Source organism: Neofelis nebulosa, chromosome 7 (assembly GCF_028018385.1).
Source record: "Neofelis nebulosa isolate mNeoNeb1 chromosome 7, mNeoNeb1.pri, whole genome shotgun sequence".
In the NCBI taxonomy this organism is placed as follows: Eukaryota; Metazoa; Chordata; class Mammalia; order Carnivora; family Felidae; genus Neofelis; species Neofelis nebulosa.
In genome coordinates this window covers 112,991,175-113,010,835 of record NC_080788.1, presented here as the reverse complement: position 1 = coordinate 113,010,835, position 19,661 = coordinate 112,991,175, and the positions used below count along the sequence as shown (strand labels likewise).

General features: G+C 43.3%; 1 long non-coding RNA gene across 1 annotated transcript; it reads left to right on the top strand.

Annotated features, from left to right (window-relative positions):
• Positions 1-1,637: 1,637 nt before the first annotated feature.
• LOC131517363 (uncharacterized) lies at positions 1,638-4,999 on the top strand. Its single transcript, XR_009264551.1, has 2 exons — positions 1,638-2,222; positions 3,264-4,999. It is a non-coding gene; the product is annotated as an uncharacterized LOC131517363 (long non-coding RNA).
• The last annotated feature ends 14,662 nt before the right edge of the window (positions 5,000-19,661 follow it).

The window sequence follows — 19,661 nt, the reverse complement described above, 5'->3', positions numbered from 1 at the left end:
TTTGCAAAGCAAACTTAAGGAAGCCTATATGTTCACGAATACACTTGCTGAATTTATGTAAACAATCAAGCCAATCAAGCCAAACCTAATTGAAATCAATCTTATTTTGTGGTCAAGAATAATCTTTCTTGGAGATTCTATAATCACGAGGAAAGGGGGAGAGACCGTCAGAAAAAATTGTGACAGACTCTGAAATGTACCAAAGAGTATCAAAAAAAAAAAAAAATTGCTGGATGTATTCATTGGCAAACTATGTATTATCAAGAGCACATTATTTTGGTTTATCTGATTCTGTGGAATTTAAACCTTTCATTGTCTTAGAACTATTTTATAATTCTGTTATTTTTTAAAATGATAACAAAGCAAATAATTGTTACCTATAAATAGCAAAATAATTCTGTCTGATGGAGGAACAGTTGATCCCTTCCCACACCCACCATAATGGAAAAAGCCAATTTTGCGTATATTTGTAAGTTCACATGACCTACATATGTCTCTGCTCTTTGAATTCTCCTTTGAACCAATTGTAACATCTTGCCGATTTCCTCATTAGTTAATAAATTAACTATTTGACATATATTCATTTTGTATATTTATATGACAGTCATGGTTTTATCTTTTTAAAAAGGCATCCTTTAACATGTTAAATTCTTTTTTTTTAAGTTTATTTATTTTTTGAGAGAGAGAAGCAGAGCTTGTGCGGGGAAGGGACAGAGAGAGAGGGAGACAGAGAATTCTAAGAAGGCTCCAGGCTCTGAGCTGTCAGCACAGATCCCGACGTGGGGCTCCAACCCACAAACCACCAGATCATGACCTGAGCTGAAGTCAGAGCCCAACTGAGCCACCCAGGCGCCCCTAACATGTTAAATTCTTCACTTTGCTCTTGTGCCATAAACTATTATGTTAATTATTTATACATTGCAGAAGAGTTAAACTGTCGACAGTTGACTAGTTGACATGTTAGTTTAGTGACACATTCAATGTTAACATTTATTAATTATGAATCTACAGCAAGTAGCTTCCTGTCTTGGAGTTATTAATTTTATTCTAGGCATCAAACATTCTCACAGGCTCCTGAAAAGCTCTTAAGCCCTATGCACTGTGCTTATGGGGTAAAATTAATAAAATAACTGAGTAGTCACTGAATAAATGTTGAATAAATGAATGAGTAAACAGAAAATAATCCCTACCATTTTGGTGGCCCTTCTCATGTGCCTTATACTCATATGTTTCCTAGAAATAAGGAATATACATGAGAAGTAAATTACACAGCGAGATTTGTTGGACATTATTATTGTTATTACCATTTGATAAGTGAAGAACAGGCTCAAGTTGCCTAGCATGCCTGTGACGACACATGCCCAAGTCCCAGGGCAATATTGAACCCAGGTTTCTGGCCTCAGAGTCTGCCTTTCCACTACCCAGGATATTGGTACAATCTCTCTATTAAAATAAAAATATTAACGATAATCTAGCCCTGAGAGTTGTTGTGGAGGAAAATGAGATGATGCATATAATGGGCTTGGCATAGTTCCTGGCACAGAGTAAGTGCTCACTAAGTGGTAGTCATGGTAACATTTGTCCCAGGTTCCTGCTCCTCTGTGACCTCATATATCTTCTGAGCCACAGCAGTCTGAGCTGCAGGGATTGGGTTAAGGAGGAGGAAGTGGTGGTGAGAAGATACACTTTGCATAAGTATTTACATGTTTTAAAAACTCTTTTTATTTCACAATGGAAAAAGTCTTTTGAAGCAAGCCTGTACAATCTGGGGACAATTTAAACAGATTCAAATTGTAAAGTTACAAGGGAAATTGCAAAAGGAAACAGGAGGAGTCCAACCTTAATGGGTCTAAATCCCAGAGGCTCTGAGCCAAGCAGGCTCCAAATCATGCTCCTTAACTCCCACTTGTGCACCGCGTGAATCCTTCCCCAGCCTCAGCAGTAACTGGAAAGTAGGAGAAGCAGAGATCATGGGGTGTTCAAGGACCCAAACTACACCAAGCCAAATACTCAAGTCTGGGTCCCCATATCTGTTCCTGAGGAAATTATTTGTGAGCAGATGGAGTGAAACAAGTAAAACTTGTGTTGGTGAAAAATGAGCCTGTCTCTAGCGTGGACAAAGTCCCAAAGTAAAGCTCAACAAAAGCAGTCACTGTGACTCCCATTGCTTTTGTCAGTCCCTGTGATTTTACCTGCTGTATCCTGCATCCAGGGGGCTGTGGGTAAGTGCTGACATCCTAGGATGGCAAACTAGGCTGAAGGGGACAGGCACAGATGATAGGGGAGACTTAGCTCATTGCTGAGTGAGTAGGACTATGAGGGTTGTTGGAGGGCTGGCCTTGTGGATTTGATAGCTGCATCCGAAGAGAGTTTGAGGGGGGGGGGGAGGGTTTAGTGAGGGGACCAGTTACAGGGGGAGGGCACATAAGTGTCATAAGAGTGATGATTACCATTATGTGACTCTCTCCCCCGGCAATGGGATAGTCTGACTACTGTCAGCGCATAACCCCCTCCTCCAAAATCAGGACATTCCCTTGCTACTTTTCACCATATACCCTTCCTCAGTCTACAGAAAGCTCCCAAAGGCCAGGCAGAATCATTGCCCCAGTTGCCCACAAGCACACAAAGAAGACCCCTTGCCCGTTTCCCCACACATCATTTGCTATTTATGAATATGCAGTTATGAAAGTATGAAGTCATCATTTCCAATTATGTTATTTTAATTTGTAGCAGTGATAAAGGGGAAGATCTTCCATTACCCCAATGCCCTCTCCCTTCTAATTGATTATTATCCTTTATCCCTGTATTCTTGACCTAATATCTATAGGGCAGAAGTGTTCTTCCCCCCCCCCCCCCCCCGCCTTCTTTTTCCTCCCCATGGTCAAGGCTTCGTGTGGATTCCTTATATCTCCTCCTTCAGCCTCCTGGCTGAAGTCACTGCAGATTTCCTCACCCCTCCGAACAGATAGCTCAGTGCCATTAGCTTTGTAGTTTCATCTCTGAAAGATCTAATCTTTGTATTCCCCTCTCTACTTTCCTTAACTTTTTAATAACAGAGACATGTTCAGAACAGAAATTGCTTCTGGTCTGGAACAGGCTGTGCTCTCGATGGCACATATATTACTGAGGCGGGGGTGACTTCACTTTGACTTGACACAAACCCAATCAGGATATGAGAACTCTGAAGATCTAAGTCTTTATCTGGGGCTTCACAGTTGGTAGGGAAGGGGGAATGTTATTAACGTATGTATATCTCCTTGCAGTTCCCACCAAAGAGAGAGAGGGAGAGAGAGAGAAATCCCTGACATTTATCTCTTAAACAAGACATGTGAGGAGCCAAATGCCATTTGACAGGACAAATATTTACTGTGCCTGCAAACAGCCCCGAACATCAGTGCAGGGAACGTGAAGACTGAGCCAAGGCTGATCAAAGTTCAACGGAGATGCCAGGTCCCAAGAGCTGGGGATTAAGGGCATCATTTAACACCGAACCACGGACAAGATTTGTCTCGTTGGCTCCCTATTCAAACCGGGCATTTTATTTTCATTTCCTCGGTCCTCCACGGGCTCATGTTCTTCAGGGCGGGGGGGCTGCAAGCCCTTTTCATTCCCCTAAACTCTGAGCTCTTGGCCGATCTTTCACACAGCAGTCAGCAGGATTACAGGGTTGCGGAGTTCTTGTGAAGATTTGCTCGTTCTCCTGCAGAAAGAAAATTGGACTCCTGAAGACCCACAGGACCATCACTGCTAATAGCAAGCAGTGAGACAAGAGGCCCGTCGAGAAACCATGGCCGGAAAAAGCACACAGAGACATTTTTTTTGCAGCAGCGTCAGCAAAGCAGCCTCATGGGGGAGGGCTGGGGGGAATTTCCACTAACAAGCTTGACAGTTCTCCTGTAACTTGTAGAAGTCCTGCTTACTTCAGCAGCATTATTTTTCAGACAGAAGTGTCTGATTAACTGCCTCCTAGAGCAATGGTGTTTAATTGACACCAGCCACAAAGCCGGCTGAGAAGTTTATCTTCTTCTGCCTTTCACATGAGATCCTTTAAGTTCCCCGGCCACCGCGGGCCGCTTGGGAACAACTCTCTTCATCCATCTGGGCCCTGGTGTCCCCGTAGCCCTTCTTTCCCGGGGAAGCAGCATCTAGAGGCTTCTACTCGCTCAGCTGCCCCTGGTCTGGTTATACTGAGCATGCTGTTTAACCTCTCATGCTTCAGTTTTCGCAGCTATCTAAGATGTTGGGGAGGAATTAAATGAGAAAATGTGTCTAAAGCTCTTATGTGGCCTGCGATTCACGTGGCAAGCATTCATTAAGCGTTAGCTCTCATTATCATCTTGACGAATGCCGGGCAGAGGAGTTATCTGCCTTGGTCAGGATAAAAGGAGCTGGACACAGGCTTTCAGTTCTACAAGATGAAAAGAGCTCTGGATGTGGAAGGTGGTGATAGTTGCACAACATTATGAATGTATTTAATACCACAGACCCACATGCTTCCAAAGGGGCATATATGTGTTTTACCACAACAAAAAATTGCAAAAAATAAAAGTAAATAAAAAGGATTAAAACAAAGGAGCTGAGTATGGCAGATAGAACAATGGCTCCCCCCAAAAATGTCCTCGTCCTCATCCCTAGGACCTGTGAAAGTCACCTTACATAACCACAGGGGCTTTGCAGATGTGATTAATTTAAGAACCTGGGGAAGAGGAAATCATTCTGGATCACCCAGGTGAATCCAGTCACAAGAGTCCTCGTATAAGAGAGAGGCAGGAGGTTCAGAGTCAGAGAAGGATGTGAAGACAAAAGCAGAGGGTGGAAGATACTACCCTGCTAGCTTTGAGGATGAAGGAAGGTGGTCAGGAGCCAAGGAACACAGGAAGCCTCTAGAAGACGGAAAATACAGCCATCAGAAGGAACGGAGAGCCCTGCAGCATCTTGATCTTAGACCAGAGAACTTCTGACCTCCAGACCTGTGAATGATAAATCTGTGGTATTTTCAGCCACTGAGTTTGTGGTCATTTGCTCCAGCAGACCTACCATCAAATGCCCTGGGTGGTGGCGGAGACCCGTGGGCCCGATCTGGAGTGGGGGGAGAGGAACCTCCACAGGAGCAGCCCTGGGACACAGACCCCATCCTGTCAGCACACGCCTCATGGGGGGCCTCTGCCTGTGGGCAGGTGCACCTCCTTTTCATCCTTGGAAAGCCGTGGTAATCAGACAAGGCACACCTCAAGGCCAGAGTATGTTGGGGTGTGGGGGGCATCTCAAAGAGGAGGAACGTGAGTGAAAAAATGTAAAGTCGTTTGGCAGACCAGGCCTGATGTCTCCTCAGAAAACCTCAGAGGAAGGGCCTGACGGGAAGGCATGGCTCAGAGTTTCCATATCCTGCTTAGGAACTTCTGCAACAAAGCAGAGACTGCTTTCACACACGGCTCACTGGGTCTCGCCCTTCTATAGCCTCAACGAGGTATTCATTTGCCCATAAGCCAGTCTTTAAGAATACTTGTTGAATGAATAAAACAAATGAATGAATAAATAGACAAGTTAAGGAACCCAAATGTTATCACAAAATACCCCCATTTTTCTTAGCCTGGAAAGGCAGGGGTGAGGGGGGGCAGGGCTGGCAGGGAGATGGATATTGGGAAAAGCTCCCTTTTCTCTAATCTCCCTGGGAGACTGAGCATGCCCCCTCGTCCTCCCCGCGGTCAGACCCACTGGCTGGTGTCCTTGCGCCCAGGACAGAGAGGCGTGTGGAGCCGTGTTGCTGCTCCTGTAGTTGGTATGCAAGCCAACACTCCTAGCACATTCCACATCTGAGGGGGTGGATGCTAATAACCCATAATCAATGTTGCATTTGCCAACGGCCAAAAGAAAAATGAACCTTTAATTGAGCGAGATTTGGCATCAATCAATGATGTGACTTTAGTCAGGCAAAACCGACAGATTACTGAGTCGGACATCCAACTGTGAGAATTGTTCTCTACTGGGGCGAAGAATGCAAAATGTGGATAAACGACATCTCTTACCCAGCCCAGGACCATAACTCACTGTGAAAAAAGAAAAAAAAAATCCCCTGCATTTGTTTTTAAATCTTCTGGAGTTTCTTTTTAAGTCATGTTCTAGCAGAGCTTAACTTACTTTGTAACTCCAAGCCCCTTCTGAGAAGTGTTGTTTAATTATGTGCTGATGACGGTTTCTAAGACAGCTGGTTGTAATTAAATTACCAGATCCCTAGCTCGAGAGCCCAAGCAGGAGGAGCCTGAGGTGACTGTTGCAGCCCAGAGAGTCCCAGCAGGGTGACCGTGATGTGGCAGCACAGGCTTTGGACCTTCTTGAGTCCCGACAGACAGAGCTACTGACCAACAAAACCAAGAAACCTGGCCGTGGACCACATTGGCCAGCAAAGGAGGTGGTGGGGTATTCCCACGAACCCCACACGCAAACAGGCTGGGGATAAACCACCACCAACAGCAAGCCCTGGGTGCTCTCGGCACCTGAGAGAAAGCAGAGGGAAGCTACAGGGCATCTACAGACATAGCACAGGAGAAAACCAAAGTAGCTGAAAGGTGGAAGCCTGTTAAGACCAGTGGCCCATCCTGGCAGGGGCTTTGGCCAATCCAGTCAGGGAGTGGGAGGGGTCTGCAGTCAGCTCGGAACTGAACTTTCCAAACTGATGGGCCAGGACAAGCCCCCAAATCGGGGGAGAAACCACTGAGGGGAATCAAAGCCGAGCAAAACGGGTGCTTTAGACTGACAGCCGGCCCACAAAAGCAGGTGAAAGTCCAGCTGCAGACACCTGTGCTTACGACCCTCTGTGCCACCTGCCCAGGAGACTGGGATGGCTCTCTGTTGCTCTGGGATTGTTGCTTCGTTGACCTATCTGGACACAGTTCGGTGGCTCAACCCTTGTCACTCTTTCAGACACAGTTTTGTATTCATTCTCCAGCTTCATACATAATTTCAATCGATTAGACCTAGTTCTGCCTTCCAGAGCTATAAGGAAGCCTCCTCTGTCTTCCACATGACAGGTTTCAAATATGACAGGGCCCTCTAAAAGCATTTCTATTTCAGGCTGAGCATCCCCAGTTTCTTCAAAAGCTCCTTCTGGAATGTGGCTTCCAGAATCCTCAGTCCTGGCCTCCTGCCTCTGGGCTTGTTGCAGTTCAGTTCCTGATACAGTAGAAAAATGTCAGTCCTGGAACCAGAGAGCTTGTATTTAAGTTCTGGAACCTCTACCTCCTGGCTAGCCTATTACCCTCTCTGGGTCTCAGTTTTCTCATCTGCAATATGGGGATGACTGTTAACTATGGATTTGTATGGAGGCTCTGTGAGATAACTTATGTAGCCACTTTGAGAACGCTAGAACGTGGACGAAGTACCCATAATCGTTTGGGCATTAGGTCTCAAAGTTGTAACCCCAACTTGTATTTAAAAAATTTTTTTTAATGTTTATTTATTTTTGAGACAGAGAGAGACAGAGCATGAATGGGGGAGGGGCAGAGAGAGAGGGAGACACAGAATCGGAAGCAGGCTCCAGGCTCTGAGCCATCAGCCCAGAGCCTGACGCGGGGCTCAAACTCACAAACCGCGAGATCATGACCTGAGCCGAAGTCGGACGCTCAACCGACTGAGCCACCCAGGTGCCCCATTTAGAAAGATCATTCCAGAAGTGATCTATCAAGAAGAGGATGGAACTGGGGCTTTCCTCTCCCTTATTCTAGTCTCTGGGCTTTTCTTAATGCCATTTCAATCACACAAAATCTTCAGGCCTTTCATACTGTGGGTCCTCACTGAGCCAGAAGTAAGCAGGGTAAGAGCCACTCCAGCGACAGGAGGTATAATCGTCTTTACAAAGTCATGGTAATATTATATAGCACCTGGATGCAGAGAGCTTCTGCCCACCCCATACAAAGGACCTCCAATCCTGAATTAGATCGGTCTGTCATTCTTTCCCCCAACTTGATCCTAAGGACTATTTTTTCTGAGGGAGGGATACAGAAACTTAGCAACTTCATGTTTAAAAATATTATAGTCCTGGGGATCCTGGGTGACTCAGTCGGTTAAGCATTTGACTTTGGCTCAGGTCATGATTTCATGGTTCGTGAGTTCGAGGCCTGCATAGGGGTCTGTGCTGACAGCTCAGAGCCTGAAGCCTTCTTTGGATGCTGTGTCTCCTTCTTTCTCTGCCCTCCCCTACGCATGCTCTGCCTCTGTCTCTCAAAAATGAATAAATGTTTAGAAATTTTTTAATTAAAATATTAAATATTATCAATTAAAATATTATAGTTCTATCCTCTTGCACAGTTGGTAGGAATGCAAACTGGTGTAGCCACTCTGGAAAACAGTTTGGAGTTTCCTCAAAAAATTGAAAATAGAATTACCCTATGACCCAGAAATAGCACCACTAGGAATTTATCCAAAGGATACAGGAGTGCTGATTCATAGGGTCACATGTACCCCAATGTTTATAGCAGCACTATCAACAATAGCCAAATTATGGAAAGAACCCAAATGTCCATCAACTGATGAATGGATCAAGAAGACATGGTATATATATATGATGGAATACTACTCAGCAATGAGAAAGAATGAAATCTTGCCATTTGCAACAACATGGATGGAACAGGAGGGTATTACGCCAAGTGAAATAAGTCAGAGAAAGACAGATATTGTATGTTTTCACTCATATGTGTAATTTAAGAAACTTAACAGAAGACCATGGGGGAAGGGAAGGAGAAAAAAATCATTTCAAACAGAGAGAGAGAGACAAACCATAAGAGACCCTTAAATGCAGAAAACAAACTGAGGGTTGATGGGGGGTGGGAGGGAGGGGAAAATGGGTGATGGGCATTGAGGAGAGCACTTGTTGGAATGAACACTGGGTGTTGCATGTAAGTGATGAATCATGGGAATCTCCAGAAGCCAAGAGCACACTGTATACTCTGTATGTTAGCTAACTTGACAATAAATTATCTTAAAAAAACAAAACAAACACACGATAGTCCTATGTGTCCAATCTTCACTTTCCTCCCTATTCTTCAACCAATCTACAAGCCAAGAACTAATCCAAACTTTAATTTCTTCTCATTTTGGCTTATTCTATCTCCTCTGGATAGCAAACTTCATATACTCACTGCAGGATACATACATCCTTCTGCTTGACCTAGATTTGGCTCTCCAGCTTCACAGAGTATCCCCTTACAATACGCCAAGGTTTGTTAAATGGGTCTACCACGTGACCAATAGGTTCTTTTTTCTTTCTTTCTTTTTTTTTTTTTTTTTCTTTCTGTTTCTCAAAATGGACTCTGATCTGTCACACTGGTCTTTTTTGTTCATGTTAATTTCAGGTGTACAACGTGACTTCTTATTTGTATATATTGGGAAAGGATCACCACACAGTAAGTCTAGTTACCATCCATCACTACACAGTTACAATTTTTTTCTTGCGATGAGAACTTTCAAGCTCTACTTTCTTAGCAGCTTTCAAATATGCGATGCAATATTATTGACTATAGTTACCATGCTCGACATCTCCTTGACTTATTTTGTAACTGGAAGTTTGTACATCTTGATGCCCTTCACCCGTATCTCCCACCCCCACCTCCCTCCCCTCTGGCAACCACCAATCTGCTCTAAGTTTTGTTTTGCTTGTTTGTTTGTTTTGTTTCTTAGATTCCATATATAAGTGAAATCGCACGGCATTTGTTTCTCTCTGAATTATTTCACTTAGCATAATACCCCATAGGTTCTTAATTGTTTTCTTAATTACTGCTCTAAAATTCAGCCATCTTTAAGAGTCGGCAATAAAGTTTTAGAAAATGCATGTGATTAGCTGTTTTAATGAAAGGGTACTTTAAAAAATAAGAGGCAAAGCATGTTATTCACTTAGTTAAATAAATAGAACCTCCTGGGAGCCTGGCTGGTTGGCTCATGAGGCCAGAATTGAAGAGCCAATGCCCGTGTGGGGTCCAGTTACCTTGAATTGCCAACTAAGAACACAGGAAGAAGTAAAAAGCCACATGAGGGTAGTGTTGAAAATTTAAATATTCACATTTTATTGGGGTCATTTATCCTGTCACATACAGGAAATATACATAAGTGTTCAAATCCGTACACTTTACCATACACATATACTCTCTCTCCCACGCACATATGTTCAGATATGTGATTACCCTTATACCCAACAAGAACACTAAACTCCCATGCATTCTTGGTAAAAGGGTGACAGCAACTTATTGGTGTATAATCCATCCAATCACAATGAGGCAAGGAAGAGAATCTCCTCTCACAAGACTTCAAAGAGAAAAGAATTTGGTAACACTGAGCTCTTGGTTAACAGTCTCACTGGTGAAAGTCCCCAGGTGATGTTGATAGAACATCTAACAAACCACCGTCAGAATTCGAGCAGCTCATCAGATCAGACACCCTCATGTGACATTCACATTTTTGTGGCTAGATCCAGGACTTAGCTGGATGTATCTTAGTACAGAATATGTTTGAGAAATGTCCCAGACAAGATGGATGGATTTTCACTGTCTCAGGCCCTCCCCCTCCATGGCCCCCCACTGGTACTTTGTAATTTAAGATTTCAGAAAACTACCTTTAAGTTGTTTGACCTGTAGCTCTATCTCCCAGTAAGATTGCAAACTCTGTGAGTACAAAAACCAGGCCTTCAGATTCCTTTCTGTCTCTCCCAACTCAGCTCTTAATCCTATGCCTTTCATAAAGCAAACACCCAAAAGACATTGCCTGACCAAATGGCCTAATGTGGCCTTGGAGATATCAATATCATGCTGGTCCTAAACTGTGTGGCACTACATGAAAAGAACTGTTAAGAGTGGCTGGGCCTTGGTTACTCTGCTATAAAACCATCTCTTCCTGAATTTACTGCAGACTTTATGATTTATTCGTCCTTTGATGTATTTTTGCCTTGGCTGTATGTTTTTAAATCATGCCATTAGGATTTTGTTACACATTCAGGTAGTGAGTTGAAGAGATAAACCCTCTCTAAATTGCTAACATTCCAAAGACTCATGAATTTGAGGCCAAAAGGCACTTCTATGCCAGAAAAGGTCAAGTGTGACTGCTCAACCAAGAAGCGGAGCAGGGCAAGCCACTTGCCCCCAATCAGACACAGCCCCACTGTGTGAAGTGCAGAGAAGACTGTTTTTGATCTGTGGTAGCCTGCAACCTGGCCTGAGGTCTGAGTCTTGGTATTTTTTCCCTATTTTCCAAATGCGTGCTTATTTAAATTTCATAATTATCTGGCTATAAACTCCTAGGGATTTCAAAGAAGAAAACAACAGGTCAGCTTGAAGTTAAAGAAGATAAGTGAAAACAGGCCAGGAGAATCAGAGCCAGTTCCTGCCAAAGACTCAGCTAGCCTTGTGTCATGGGGGCACCAGCCTGATTGCATGACGTAACTGTCTCCATACTGAAATTGGGCACATCTGGAAATGATCACTTCACAGTTTGCTTGGCCCCTTCCCTATGACCAGACCTCACTGACTTGCTTTATATAAACCACAAACTCACACATTTCTGGCCAAAGGGGATTATTTACTTGGCTTAGCACATCCCTGGCCATGACATCATTTGCTGCTAGCTGGTCACCAAACATACAAAAAGAACGTGTTACAGGGGGAGACACGCTCGTCACCCACAGTCACTTACCCTTTGTGTGCCTTTGGCCAAATACAGTATGCTGACAGCTTTACCCCAAGTCCCTCTTAAGGCTGGCTAGCAGCTCCCCAGTGGTTCACATCGGACTGTCTCTAAACAGTTAACAGATAGTAGCCACTGGCCAAGTTGACCAGGACTTGGCTTCAAAGATCCCGAGTCTAGAGCCTGATATAAGAATGTGAGTGATGTTTCTGCTTTCCCTCCCATCATGTTCAGGGAGTTTGGAAGGTCACTTTCCTCCTGGTCACAGTGCCAACCATCCCCTTCAGGAAGACGGAGTGCAATGGGCTCCTGGCGCACCCCCTGCCAGACAGATTTGTTCAAAATGTGAGAAAACAAATCAGCGAAAGCAATCTAAGCAAATAATCAAAACCAAAAGGACATACCTCTTCTGCAGCTGACTGGATGTTTTGTAGGCCCAACTCCAGGTCCTCTCCTCCACCAAAGCCAGGCGCTGGGTCTATGCCCAGCTGCATCCTTGCTGGGGAATGGCCATATCCCAAACTACTTCTGCCATAAGAGGCACTGGTTCTCTCTACTCTAAACCACTTTCTTATGAAAGCAAGGAAATCAAGGGGTATTATTTATACCCAATCCAATTAGTATGATTATCCAAACACCACTGAGTAGGCAAGACCAAGATGGAAAAAAGTACAGCCCCTTTGTCACTGTTACTTTGGCAATTGGAGGAAAGAACATTGGTGTCATTCCAAGCCACGGGCTGTGTAGCTGCTCTAGTGGGTAGAGCACAAGTGAAAGGCCTTCAGATGAGGTTCCACCTATTCATAATTGGACTTGATTGTGGTTCTGGCTCAGGAATGTTTTGCTTAGCACAGGGATGGGCATCTGACTTTTCAGGGCTTCGGAGATAGTCTTAGCCAAGACAGTGACATAGTTTCTGTGATTTTCCTTTGGGAAAGGAAATGGAGTGGAGGGACATTCCAGAGAGGAATCATTTGGCTGCATAGAAACCATTCATGCCGAGGCTGACTCGGTTAAGCGTCCAACTTCGGCTCAGGTCATGATCTCACAGTTTGTGAGTTCAAGCCCAGCATCAGGCTCTGTGCTGAAGGCTCAGAGCCTGGAGCCTGCTTCAGATTCTATGTCTCCCTTCCTGGCTTACATTCTGTCTCTTTCTTTCTCTCTCTCAAAAATAAATAAACATTAAAAAAAAATTTTAAAGAAACAATTCATGCAAATTTAAAAGGAATTTTATTCAAAAAGTTCAGATTAAGTGGAATCCAAAGAGAAGGTGACCAGCTAGACTCTGGAACCAGGTCCTTTCTGAGGCCCTCTGCAAGACTGCCTAGCCCTTCACCCTAGTGCCTGTGCATTGACACCATTCCGCTTCCTGGTCCCTCCATCTTCATTTTTCAAGACAGGGGATTTGATTCGTTTCTGGACAATCTTCTGAGTCCACCACCAATGGGGTGGAAGGGAGAATACACAGCAGAAGAACTACCTCTAAGAAGGAAGCATGGAGGCAGGAGAGAACGGATAAGCAGGTCTGCTACAGAAGCCCCTCCTATTTCACCCCTTAGTAATGGGGAAAGGTTCTTATTTGCATGACATCAATATGAATCAGAAGCACAGACCTGGGGCAAGGGAATCCCTCCCAACCTGGTCATCAAAGCAGACTGAAGGGAGACCAGGTGCTGTCAGGTCAGTACATAGAACATTTGGGAATACTGGAATGGGGACTAGAGAGAAAGGGCAAGAAGACATACACATTGAAGATTAATTAAATGTTTTGAGGGAGCAGACGCCCTTGCCCTCCCTCAGACCCTATCCTAATTGTGTTCCCGCCCACAGGAATGGTTAATTGGTAGGAGGTCAGTGCATTTACATAGACTCATTCCAATTTATCTGGGAGGCAGGAAGGGCAAGGCAGGAATGGCTGGTTGACACACTGGTATAGAATCATCTGGAAATCTAATTTGTGGAACCAGTAGCCATCTGTTCTATGGGTAATGTGCCAAGGTACCTGCCAACAACAGAACAAGCTTTCTGCTGTCGGGTAACTAATTGCATCTATGGGACCAACACAGCATGAGACTCAACTCGTGGAACGTGTCCTCCACCAAATTACGATTTCTGCTTGGGTTTTTCTGAGTCGGTAAGCATAGTACAAAGACTGATATAACTGCAGGTGGATGGAGAGGCTGGGGTAGCCTGGCACTCCCAGAAGGTGGTAGGTCAGCAGGTATGAGGGGCAAGCACATTCCCAGAGCTGTGCAGGAGACTGTGGTTTTGCTGCAGCCATTCTCCTCCCACCCTCCCCACCCGAGGAAACAGCTGGGAAGGAAGATCCAAGAAGGGCTTATAAGTTGATATCAGTGGTTTCCTTTTATGCCTTCTGAATTTTTTTCTTTTTTCAGTCACCTTGTTTAAAACCTAGAGAGAGTGGAATGTGCAGAAGGTATAAAATCAACATCTTCACCCTGTCACCACAAATGACATGGCGGCTCCTCCTCTGTAATAAACTCCTCATGGGAAAAGATCTCTTATTCTTCTATAACAACCAGCATGCTGGAGGAAAAAGCCAATAGCAAGTGGATTCTCCACCCTCTTCTGTACCCTCTAACCCCCAGATCCCTGTCTACCCATAGGCAAGGGGTTTCCATAGCACCTGAGCAGACTTGATCATAGGATTTTGTAATGTTTAATAAATTATTGTGGGACACATGGATGGATGGATGGATGGATGGATGGGTGGGTTGATACCTATTTTGCCTAAAGGGACTTACCCCCAAAGTCCAAGTGACAGCACATTTTTCATTGCGTTTTTTGGGTTTTTTTGTTTTGTTTTAAGAATATATCAGCAACAAAAGTGTAGCAAGAACACTGGGCATTAAACAGGACTCTCAGTATCAGCTACTTCTGACATTCCAATGGGACCAGGTACAGATGTCTCCTCATACACCTGTCACCTGGGTTCTTTCTAACCTCTCATTAAATCCATATCATGCTGGATTGGCTCCCAGCTTTAGTGAAAAGAACCACTTCCTGTTTTCCTGACAGACCAGTACCTAGCACACTGCCCATATGTGGTGGATACTTAGTGCAGCCAAGAGGAAAAAACAAGGGATTTAACCAGCAGGAGGGAGTATGCTTAGCACTAAAGGAGCTAAGCTCCTAACAAGCAGCATGAATCAAAGGCACTTCTGACTCTCTGGTCCCCTGGGGGTCTGTGAAGGGCTGTTGCATCAAAGTTGCTCCCCAACAAGCAGCCTGGTCATTAGGCTGGGCCCATTGTGAAAGGTAAATTGATTGAATTGGCTTTCCAGAGACGTTGCCATTATCCTTGGAAACAGAGGTTTCTAGTGGTATAGGTAATCACACAAAACTAAATATACCTAACAGTCAATCGCGAAATGGATTCTATGAGACTTTTTGAGATTTGTTTTTAATTAAAGAAGAAATGATTATAGACTCCCTTTCTGATTGTATTTTGCTTGGACAATAGGAAAATTAAATCTATGCCCTGGGCACATATGAGCTGGATGGCAAATGGCAGCAGAAAGAATGTGGACCTAGGAGTCACTATTCACTGTGATGAGAGAGGTGACATCTGCCCAGGGTTGTGATGATCAACTGGCTCTCCAATAAAAGCCCTGATCTGTAGTGTTTGCCACTTTTAGTGGTGTAAATATTCACACCGTGGCTAATTCCAAGGCACCAACCTATCACTGAACACAGAGTTGGGAAGAGAACCAGCCCCAATGCACCACTGCATCCACCAGAGTAAGCTTAATTCTGGTGTCAGAAACCAGAAGACCCACCAGCTTTGGTGGGGCTGGAATCTTACATTTTTGTATATCCGTCACCCTAATTACATTCAAAGAAATTAATTCCTTTTAATAAGAATTGGTATATCAAAGAATGATGTCAAGGAACAACTAAAGGGTAATTGTATGACTTAGTCCACTATCTTGAAAAAAATACTTGTCAATAAATTTCTCAAATTAGCATAGCTTTGATTTCTTTTTTTTTTTTTTTTTAGTTTATTTATTTACTTTGAGAGGCAGGGAGGGACAGAGAGATAGAATCCCAAGCAGGCTCTGCGCTGTCAACACAGAGCCAGACGCGGGGGTCCATCTCACAAACCATGATATCACGAACTGAGCCAAAATCAAGCGTCAGAAGTTTGACTGAGCCACCCAGAAGCCCCAGCTCGATTGATTTATAAAGGCTTTCAATAACATTTTATATGAGCAGAAATTACAGTGCTGGAAAATTGCACTAAAATGATCTATCATTAACAGAATTCTAGTATCAGCTCTAGATTTATCTTAACTTCGAACCTTGGGTGATTTTAAGAATAATAAGAATTTTTTCAGGATCTCTTCATTTATATTTTATTCTCAGCTTTATTGACAAAGCTTTACAGAAAAAAAACCATACCTTGTTTTATAGGTATCTTTGAGAGTATCTGATAGCATTTGTTTTGTACAAAGGAGGAAGGTAAAGACGTAGTTTCCTCTTCAGGCGAAGTTGGGTACAAACGTAACTCTGAACAGCAAGGCAGAATTGTTTTCTTTATAGTCTATATATTTGATCTGTAAAAGTCTCTTCCAAGTCTAGAACTCTATGAGTCTCCATTTCTATTTGAAGGCCTAAGAAATGTCTTCTTGACATGGTTCTAGCTGAAAGAATTTTCTTTGAAAACTCTGTCCTTCAGTGGTGACCATTTCCTCTGTCAGGTTCTATTGGGTGCCATGGCCACAAAGCTCGAAATACATAAACTGGCCCCACATGGGTCTTCTTCCTGGGAATGCCCACAAGATCTTCCCTTCTCCAACCAGACAGTCACCATCAGAGGTCACAAGAGGTGGTAAGAGAAATAGAAATGGACTAACCCTGTTTTTCTACATCAGGAAATTGAGGTTAGTCCCTTGGGGCTAACTTCCAGGGACAAAGTAGAAGCTGGTGATGTGGAGTGAATCTCCAGGGCTAATGCCCAAATAGCTAATTTCCCCCACCCATAGCTGTAAGAACTGTAAGACTTCCTGGGACAGGTGTGCCCAGGAAATTGCTCTCTTCCGTAATTCAACAGCGGAGCCCTGTTGCCCCGCACCCAGTCTGTCTGCTGTCTCTTCGATCATCGCTGTCCAACCCCAACTCCTGGGAAAAGTCAGATGCCCAACTCCTTAAATTGGGTGCCCCTTCTACTTCCATACACCCACCTTTGTTAGGTTCTGGGAAAGGAAACCACTTTAAATCTTTGTTCAAAATTCATATATTTCAAATGTATTTTTATGTGGTCAAATTCTACTTTAAGCTGGCGTTTATTTAACTCGTTTTTCTAACAGACTAAAGTCTGCTTCAAAAAGCAGAGTTAGCTGATTCTCATCTAGTGATGGTTGCTAGGAAACCATTCTATGGCAAATTGGAATCACACAGACTCTGACTTCCCCATCTTGAGAACTCCTATAGAATTAATGTAGGCACAACTGATTCAGTGATGAATCAGCACTATCCAGTGATATCTTTTCTCTCTTTCTGTTAGTGTTATTTAAATAATTAACTTTTATCTATAGTTTCTGTCTTAGCTTCCCATTTATTCTTTAAAGTCTCAGTGAAGAAGTCCTTTTGCATGAATGGTGTTATATTCCCACCCCCAGATGCCTCAACACCAGAGCTTAACCAATATGCACTGATTGTATTTGAAGGGAGGTGGTCACACAGGAGAAATGCCTTCAGATTGGAAAACGAACAGTCTGACGTAGGTTCCACTGATAATTAAAAGCGTCCTCAAAGCTATTTTCTTTCTTTGGCTTGTATTTCCATTTTCTGCTTTTAAATTTGAGGCCACACAAGGAAAACTTGCTGGAATATTCAAGAAGTGGTTATGGGAACTGGTGCAATTTCTTTGTAGAACAATTTGGCACTAGCTGTTAAAGCTGAAGATTTATATATGCTATGCCCCAAAGTCCATTGCTAGAGATATAAAATCCTCACATGGCAGGAGAAATTGACCAAAAAAGTTCACTTTGACATTGTCCATAATAGTTAACAACCACATAAATGTCCATCAAAAAAAGAATAGATAAAATTGGAGCCCCTATAGCACACAATTGCTACTCTACAAGTGACACTATCCTACCATTCTCTACTACACAACGCTGTAGCACACTGTGCATGCTATCGAATAGTTAAATGAGCCGGAACTACAGGTGTCAACATGGTAAATCAAATCTATTTGCAGCAAAATGCATACCACTCAATACCATTTATATAAGGTTTAAAATATGGCAGGCTAACTTGTGTATGAATACATTATATAGTAAAAATTATACAAATGTTTATGGGAATAAAAACCACTAAATTCAGTACAGTGGCTATCTTTGGGGAAGGGGGAAAAGGATGGGTCAGGGAGGGCTATACAATTTTTCTATCCTGGTTTATGTATGGGAACACGTGTTTGAAGAAAGTAAAGCAAAATGTGAAGTGGACAAAGCTGGGTGATAAGAGCATGGATCTTCCACAGAAATACGTGTGTCAGGAGCGTCTCAGTGGCTCAGTCAGTTAAGCGTCCAACTCTTGATTTCAGCTCAGGTCATGATCTCACTGTTCATGAGATCGAGGCCCATGCTCGGCTCTTCTGCACTCCCTCTCTCTCTTCTCTCTTTCTCTCTCTCTCAAAATAAATAAAATAAACTTAAAAAAAAATACTGTACCAAACATTAAAAAAAAAAGTATATAGGGTCGTCACATCATCTATCCTCCACACCTTTTTTATGTCTGATACATTGCATCTTCTTCCCAGAAATTTGTTTTAGGGTGACTGAAGACCTAAGAGTCCTTTGCTAGGGCAGGTCACCACTGCCCAGAGTTGGCATAAGAGAAAGCACTGAGGCACGTTCAGCTCAGGGAATGTAGGTCCTCCTGAGTTAGATGGGTCCATTCGAAGTTTGATCTACATATTAGGAAATTCACACAAACTAGGTCTTTTAAATACTGACAACAAAACAAACAAACAAGCAAAGGTCAGACAATGAGGCATGATTTTTTAAAATATAGTAAATAATAAATCTTTGTTTGTTTGTTTGTTTGTTTTGAAGATTTTAAAAAGCACTGCATCACTTTGGCAGCTAACCATGCCTGGAGCAAATGGCTCTGAGGCTGTAACAGGCGTGAAAATCACCTAGGGTGCCTGTTAAAATGCAGGTTCCCAGTTCCCTCCCCCCGCCCCAGTCCCTTCATCCGCCTCCCTGCCCCCATACCAAGTGCTAATTGGTATACCAGGGTTGGGACCCTGTCATTTCCACTTCTAACGATCACACCAGCTAATTCTGATGCAGCTGGTCAGTGAACAGGATGACCACAGAGTAAAGGAGGATTCTCCCAGGCAGCCTGTCCCATCCTGGAAGCAGAGAACATTAGTGATTCTGATTAGAACACATTGCAAGCATTGCAGGTGTCACAGTAACATTAGCAAATAAGCAACTGCATGAAAATCCAAATCTATAAAATTACCACATATAACACACTATTCAGCATTCATTCATTCACCAGATACTTATTGAGTGTTATATGCATAGTACTTTTTTCCCTTAATTGTACTCTATGTTAATTTCTTGGCACATAAACATATGTAAAATTTTACATAAATGCATAAATATGGTCTGCTGATTCATCATCTTGGCTTTCTCCCCCCGCCCCCTTGGAAAGTTGAACTGATGTGCCAGGAATTTGTTTTCATGTAGTCTTTTTCTTTGTTTAACCACCCCTCCCACTTTCTTCTTCCTCCCATCCATGTTAGCTGCCCTTTGCTCAGATAATCCACGTTAACAACCTATTACATACCCTCCCATATACTTATTTTATGCTCATATGATCTTACGCAGACCTATATGCCCATACGGCCAAACATAGCATATTGACGTGCACAGATGACTCAACACAGTAAAAGACAGAGTCTCTCTCTGCAGGAGCTTACCATCCTTTGGGGGACACAATGCATATATATGAAAATA